The sequence below is a fragment of the Micropterus salmoides genome, unplaced genomic scaffold (assembly GCF_014851395.1).
Source record: "Micropterus salmoides isolate LMB-PRFRI ecotype aquatic unplaced genomic scaffold, ASM1485139v1 Ms_hic_scaffold_2, whole genome shotgun sequence".
In the NCBI taxonomy this organism is placed as follows: Eukaryota; Metazoa; Chordata; class Actinopteri; order Centrarchiformes; family Centrarchidae; genus Micropterus; species Micropterus salmoides.
The window spans coordinates 2,932,331-2,940,308 of NW_024041150.1; positions in this window are offsets into that span (position 1 = coordinate 2,932,331).

Sequence of the window (7,978 nt, forward strand, 5' to 3'; positions counted from 1 at the left end):
GTCTCAATACGTTTCCCTATTGGCAGACTACACAGAGAAAAGTACTAAAGGGGGATTTATCTATTTTATAATTATACAACCAATTCAGAAATGTGTTAAATAGCAGCATGATCTTAGATAGATAGATAGATAGTTTGATGGTTTTGATGCATTTTTAAAATACAATCCCTCCACCAGGGCAGGGGGAATCAGAAAACAGAATCTGCTCTGTTGGCCATAATCCCTTGAGCTGCTACAGGTTCTGTGACTTTCTCAGAAGCCCTTCAGCAAGCTGTATGCATTTTCTAATATTTCTGTGAAGTTTCTCAATCGTTCAGGTCATAGTATCCAAGGATAGTATCCAGTTGCCCTTGATTTTATCCTTCCTTGGATCTTTCAAATATGTTACATGCAGTAAGAGTTTCATCCATTTTCTGGTTGTTAAAGAAATTTTAAAAATCCTCTGGGAAACGTTCATTTTTCTGGGAAATGCAGGGTATTCTGGTTATCTTCAAGGCTGGGTAAGTACAACAGTAAAGTCAAAATCCAATTCTGTTATGCAGTCAACAGAAATATGTTGCACATTCACACAAAGTGTCTCTCATGCACACACAAATCCAGGGTTGTTATGAGAAAGGGTAACCGCAGGGAATGATAGCTAATAAAACTGCAGCAAAATGTTAATTCCTACTGGAAAAATTGCTCTGAGACAATTTGAAGACTGCATAAAATATCATTATCCTCTGTAAATCCATTCGAATGAGGTCTGGTACAAATATGATTTATCTATTCATCACGAGCCGGAAAAAGTAAAAAACCTCAAGGCCTGCAGTGACTGTTCGTGTCCAGTCTGTTCATCTATTGCAGAGATCAATCAGTGATCAGTGCACATGGACAATAATTACTTGAGGAAATAATAGATTTAAATCAGAAACAATCCTTTATTTCTAACCCAAGTTTCTTGTTGCCTGGATGCATTTGAGTCGATTCAGAGTCAGATATGAGAAGAACATTAAAACCAGACTGACACAGAGGCCTATTCCCCAAACTGCCTTCCTGATTTATAACTTTATCTTACTCTGAAGGCTTTAAAAGAATCAAGGATATTCTTTGGAACCTAGCGCTGCTTTTGAAAAACAAAGCCAAGAATTGCATCTGTGCTCCCCAAGGGCTTGCAAAAACATCCAGCGAGCCAGAAGACAATAATCCTCAAACCAAAAGACACACTCATCTCAGGCAAGATATCACTCTGCTGCAGGGTGATGAAGAGAATTGTGAGGTTTCCACTTGAAATGTAGATTGCAACAGTTATATCTGAGCAGAAACACAATGTTTTCATTCACTAATCATTATTTTCTATATTAACAATAAATCAAAAGACTACATGTAATGTCAAAGAAGTCGCTTGCCGTGACAAAACCAGAGAGATTTAGCACCAGTTCTGCAGGTGTATGAAAATGTTAGCTCCTTTTAGCTCACAGTTTTGGTTTTACAGCACATTCGCTGTCTGATTCAGTCACAGTTCTCTCGTCAGTCAAGTTTCCAGCAACAGCAGGCAGCTGTTTTCAGCAAACAAGTGGAACATTTAGCTGCAAAAGAGCAGGATATTTTTTCTCATTACCTGATGGAGACCAAACCAGAGTTAAAAGCAGAGTGAATATTGAAGTTACAATCATCAGATAGATACATACAGGATGCAAAATAGGATGGTAACGCTCCATGTCTGCTGAATTTGTAAATAGCTAATTGTTTGCTAACACATCCGTCATATTAACTTTATGGTGTCAGGACAGATGTGTCTGATGACTTCTTCTGCCCCAAATTGGCCAAAAATACATTAATTTATATGAAAGTATGAAATGTAATATTTTAAAAGATAAAGCTTTTGCAGCTCAGTTTTAAATATTGTTATTAATGTATATCAGCTATATAAGAGATGTGAACGGAGCAGAAAGACAGACAAGAGACAGCTAGATTTTGAAAGAATCCAACCAAAAAAATCCTACCCACTCTCTCCGAAGCTACTCAGCCACAAGCTAGCAGGTAGGTCAGCCAATCATTTTATTTGGACCGGATTATTTTTCTTTTTTGTGTAACAAAAATTGCTTCTGAAATAAATTGCCTAACCCAGGTGAAACCAGACTAGCACCCGAGCCGATGTGCTTTTTTAGCAAAACACAATGGAGATGATGTTCCAAATGTAGTATGAGTTCAACCTTTCATGGTGCACACCTACTTAAAGCTCGTAAGACCTGCTAAAAGCTCATGCTAAACATTTTAAACCAAGCAATTAACTGAGCTTGCTGCAAATATCATTATCTGTCTGAACATGGTGCATGCCTGCAGTCACAGCCCTCCACATATATAACTCATATCACTGTAGAAGGTAGAAGAAGGTAGGTTTATTTGTCACATTAAACAAGTTAAATTAAGTTATTGAGCAGACAACATACAGTAATACAAAAGCAATCATAATATGGCAAACAGAAATAAACTATGTTTAATGGAGCAGTGCTGAGGATGAATTAGAGTTTAAGAGTCTGATAGCTTGGGGGACAAAGCTGCTCTGCAGTCTGGTGGTGCGGCAGCAGAAACGTCTATAGGCAGCAGGGTGAACAGGCTGTGGCTGGATGGGTACTGTCCTTTAGTATCCTTTGGTCTCTGCGTAGGCACCTCAGCTCACTAATATCACTGATGCTCGGGAGATGGGAACCAATGTTCTTGTGAGCATCACCTGCTGCAGAGCCCTCCGGTCCTGGGCCGTGCACATCCCATGCCAGTTTGTGATGATTCCAGTCAGGATGCTTTCTACTACTTTCGATGTTTACTCATTTACAACTACAAATTGTGTCTCTTACCTTTGCTGTTTTCGTAGGTTTATTCCCAAATAATCTCTGCTGTTTATATGCCCTCAAACATACTCTTTGTCGCCTTCTTGTGGCTGACTTGTGGTACTGACACTGAAAAACAAGCCTCTATTCTGTCGCACTCACCAAGAGTATTTTGATATCACTGAGACCTTTTATTTTCTGTTTGTATAATATGGAGTTCTTTGCTCACAGGAATATTGATCAAAATTAATTGTATTTATTAATATTTTAATTTGTTTTTGGTAGATTCATGTTATTTGTAACATAGTTATATAGAAATAAATTGTGTTTTGAAGAAAATCTCTGTCTAAACAGTCAACATGTAAATAGATGGCCAAAACATGGAGACCGCCTGGGTATATCTTTATAAATTGTATCATAAATGTTGTATTTTAGATTATTTTCATTAAATTTACAGTTACAGTTGTAGTCAAGCTGTAGGAGAAGACATTTAATTGCATTATTATCTACATATATTTAGATTTTATACTAGGCGAGGATGGAAATGTCACTTGCATTGCATTTTCATTTACTCTGGAATGGTAAGAGAAATAAGTTGCTATTTTAGGCACTTTTTCCTGGAGATATGGATTAGTTTTAAACAGGTTTAACCAGTAGGTTAGAGGTGAGGTCTGATTATTAAAGGCAGCTCCTCAGTTAAGGTTAGATAAAGATTGGGGTATCTGTTAAAAGAAACCAACTCTGACTGCAATATACAGCAGGAGACAGTATGCAAACTCCAGTGTATGGTCTGTGATAAAGATTTAGGAAAAAAGATAATTTTGGGAAAAAGATAAATGAATGAATCAAGAACGCCCACAGTGACTGCTGGCGTTCAGTCTGTTCAGCAAACCAGGGAAAGATCCATCTTCATCAGTTAAATATGTATTAACTTGCTTTTATTTTCATGGGTTTGTTCCTTCATACATGCCACATTAATCTACATTATTTAAATGTTTTACATCCACTTTTATATGAGAAGCCATCAAAAATCATTTGAGTTACTTTGCCACTTCCCCACAGTTTTGAATCACATTTAGCAATGAGCTAATTACTCTGGCAGATTCTTATTTAGATTCTATATTATCTGACTACAGCAGGTATTCTGGCAGCCCTTCTTGAGGAAACAGCTGGTTTATTGCAGGCTGGCTTTTCCTTTCTACACCCCTCCTGGGACACACAGCACTACCTCCTGCTCTGTACGGCACACCTTGCTTCTGCTGCTACTGCTGCTGCTGACATACACTTCTTTCTTTGCCCTAATTTTGCTTGCTATTTTGCCAGCAACAAGACCATCTGCTTCGCCTCTAAAATAGGGAGAGTATTTATCAAATGTCTTGTGTTGGGAATACTGATCTGGGTTCTACTTCGCCTCGCAAGTCGAGATAAATGACAAGGTCAAGGATGTGGAGATATGATTTTTTCCACATCAATATTCATTAGCTAACTGGTGGGTTATGAGGTATAAAATGAATTGTTTGTAACAAGTGTCAGTATTCTGAGACATGGTGCAGCGTGAAGGTCTTGTCTCGCATCTGGACTCATCTGAAGATATTTTTCTTTGGTGGTGTGTCTGGCTGAATACATGTGAATAAAAGCCATCTAAATCCTGTCAACTTGTTCTTATTCAACATTTCTGGTCTAAAAGGCCTGATGAACACAAGCTGCAGCTCTCCTCTGTGCACAAATCTACTAGTTTAAAGCTCCAAGGGACAACAAACAGTGGAATTAAACTTCACTGTTAGCCTGTGGAAAATTGGTTTGGCTTGTTATTCCTGCTGCTTGAGTTGAATTCTATTATAGATCGTTCTTAACCTTCCCCCAAGGGCCAAAGTAGGGATATTGATTGGATTACACAAAGAACCCACTGTGAGGAAAATGAAAAAAAAAAAAAACTTATATTGATTTTTGACAGTTTGTTTATAATTAAATAGTGGAATAACTAAGTGTACCGGAGGGACGTGGATGAATGAGGATTAGGAGGATTTGCAGAATTCAGAGCAGGTACATGCAATGTCATTGGCTTTCTGCTCATCATCTTTCTATCCCTGCTCATGTTAATGTCTTTCGCTGCCAGCTGTGTGGTGTTTAATAGAGCAGATGTGCCATAAAACATATGCCATCACGGCCAAGAAAGACAAGTAGAAAGAACACACACACACTTTAAAACACACACAGATGTAGAGTGAGTGCGTGGAAAGAGTTAGTAGATGGCAGAGAGGAGAATTAAATGAGCCATGGGAAAATAATTTAAAAAAAATATTTCTGATTGATGTTTGGTGGCCCCTCCTGTTTGAAAGCTGCAAATGCAAGTGATCCAAAAAGGTTGGACTTAAAAAAAAGAAATTGTAAGCAGTCTGTTTTAAGAGTCCTCTGATAAAGGCCAAAAGATGCATATGACAGCTAAAAGAATTGTTGTAAAAATCCAGCACTTGTTGATGTTGTGCGGCATTTATTTTTGTAAAATGTCCTTGTTGGTTTGATTTGAGATAAAAAATCAAACACATGGCAGAAGAATAACAATGTATGGAGAGGCAAAAGACACCAACAACATAGGACAATATTAGCACTGGTAAAAACATGAAATGATATGTGAAACAAAGATTATGGTTAATGCTTTAAGATATATCTATGTAGGACTTTCTCACAGTCAGACTTTCCTTTCTGGATTGTATCTTGTACATTAAAATACATATTTGGAAAACACTGATAACATAAATGTACAGACGCTGGTGAACTTAATTCCAACTATATAATACAATCACAAATGTGACTTCTCAAAAAAAGTGAGAATTTAGAAATGTCTCTCTTATTTTATTTCATTAACAGCAAGTGAGAATTCTTCTGCCATTCCTGCAACCGCAAAACCACATAAATGTATCTTTCAAGCTTCCGAATGGGGATGTTACTGTCCTGGTGTGACCATAGTTACAAAAGGATGACGACTGCAGTATGATCCTGTCAACTGTTGCCAAGCCATGTTCGTTTGATTTAAAACAAGCTCAGTGAGAGAGCAGAGAAGGCAGGACGTGGCCGGTGTCCAGGGGATTTCCTCAGCCCGTGATTGATTCCTATCTGCAGAGCTCAAAAACACCATGGCTGATGTGCTTAATGAGAAAACAAGGTGGAAGAATCAAAGACAGAAGGATAATGTTGCTTTCAGATAATGGAGAAACACAGAGAAAGAGTATTACTTCTGTTTCATAGCCTCCACACACTCATAGGAATATTATTTCTGGGCCCTTTTGCACAAAAATGAAGCTTTTCGTTCAGTTTTTCTGCCTCGGGAGGGTAAAAAATGCTTTTAAGGACTTTAAACTAGACTGAACATCCACCAAGCTTACACTAGATGGTTAGCAAGTTACATTATCCTGCACCAGCTGCTCCTTTTCATTTTCCTGTTTAACTTAAGAGGTCTACATTCCCAAATGCTTGCCTTTATTCGTCTTTCTGTAGTTTAAATTGCGAACATCCAAACTATCTGGATGGTGATTATTTTGGTGCATAACAATAAACACAGTAAGTAGAACAAATAAAGAAAGACAAAAGTACTGAATATAAAATATAACATTCACAATAAACACAGGTACAGGAGTTGGTTTAGGCTTGAAATTGCAAACAATCACCAGAAGGGGTCAGCAGTGTCAAAGGTTTGAACATGCTGAACTGCGCAGAAACTACTGGATTTGACATGATGTCACATTCATCATTTCAGCTGTCTGACACAATGAATAGTAATTATTCATCATTTCCCTCATACAGTTAATAAATCTGCATCCACAGTCTATCAATTCTCTCTTCACTTGTGTTGTTAATTCTAATTGGTCAAGTAAAATACTCCACATCTCACATTAACTTGTTGATGGCAGATTGTAAAGACTTTTTGGCTGCACTTTCTACATTTTCTGAATATTTTCGAGTTCAAGTCACACCCCATGTGTTGACAACATGCTGGGGTTTTATGGAGATCTAGTGATGCATTTTGGGGTCATGTGGTGCATGTGAAAAAAAAAACAATAACTGTATAGTCGAGTTTTAAAGCGAAAAACAGGACATAGAGACATAATTGAAAAGGAGCTAAAGATGGTGGACACTTGACTGATAAGTGATTTGAATTAGGATTGGGGCCGTAGTATTGCCTCCCTGTGATACACTCTCCATGATGTGTTGTTGAATGCAGTAAAATGCTTTTTGTGTGCAGATAAATTAATAAATTCCTTAGTAAACTGTGAATTGCAGCTGGCCTTGTACTGAGTGTGTCAGATAGTCTATAGATATAGACATATTAATGTGCACGAGGTGAGACTGATCACCCAGGATATTTGCTATAACGTCAAGCAAATGCCTGACCCTTTATCTTATGTTCTGACAAACACACACAGTTTCATGTATGTAGTCCATGATTCTCTATTATAGGTATGATTGTAACATGGAGTGAGTTGTAACAACACCAATTCCACTAATTAGAGATAAAATTGGAGTGAGGTGATCATTTCAGTGGTTACCTACTTCCTCCCAGATCAGGCATGGTGGTTATCAAGTCTGGAAACAGGTACATTCAGAATATATAGAGAAAAAACAGAATTTGAGGTAAGAAAGTAAGAAAGATTATATTGCAGATAGCGCTGTTTGATTTATATTAGATTGAAATGTAGTTTCTTTGGCAACATGCATTTTTTCCTTTCTAATTTCAAACCACTTTGATAATACAGCTAGCTAAACTTTGTACTACAATCATCCCCTTTACATAAAACCAGGGACTTTCTTGATGTTAATATTTTACAGAGTGCCCTTCGCATTCTGGGCCCACCCAGCCTGCACTCCAGGGTTACCAGCATTCATTTGTCAGCACTGTGACCAGTACTCCCCGTTCACATGTTGTTCACATGTTGGTGCTTGTATCGGCACATCTTTTCCATACTCTGTTTCCGCCGGTGGAGAGGGCAGAAAAGAAAACGGGCAGCTTGTAAGAAGTGCAAAGAGTAAAATATACAAGTGCTTGCACTGCATACCGATGAGCCGGCCCACTTCAAGCGATGACTGTGACTCTGATTAAGAACATACACACATTGACACACACAGACACACACCTCCTTTTAGTCAGACCTAAGGATGTAAAGTGATGGTCT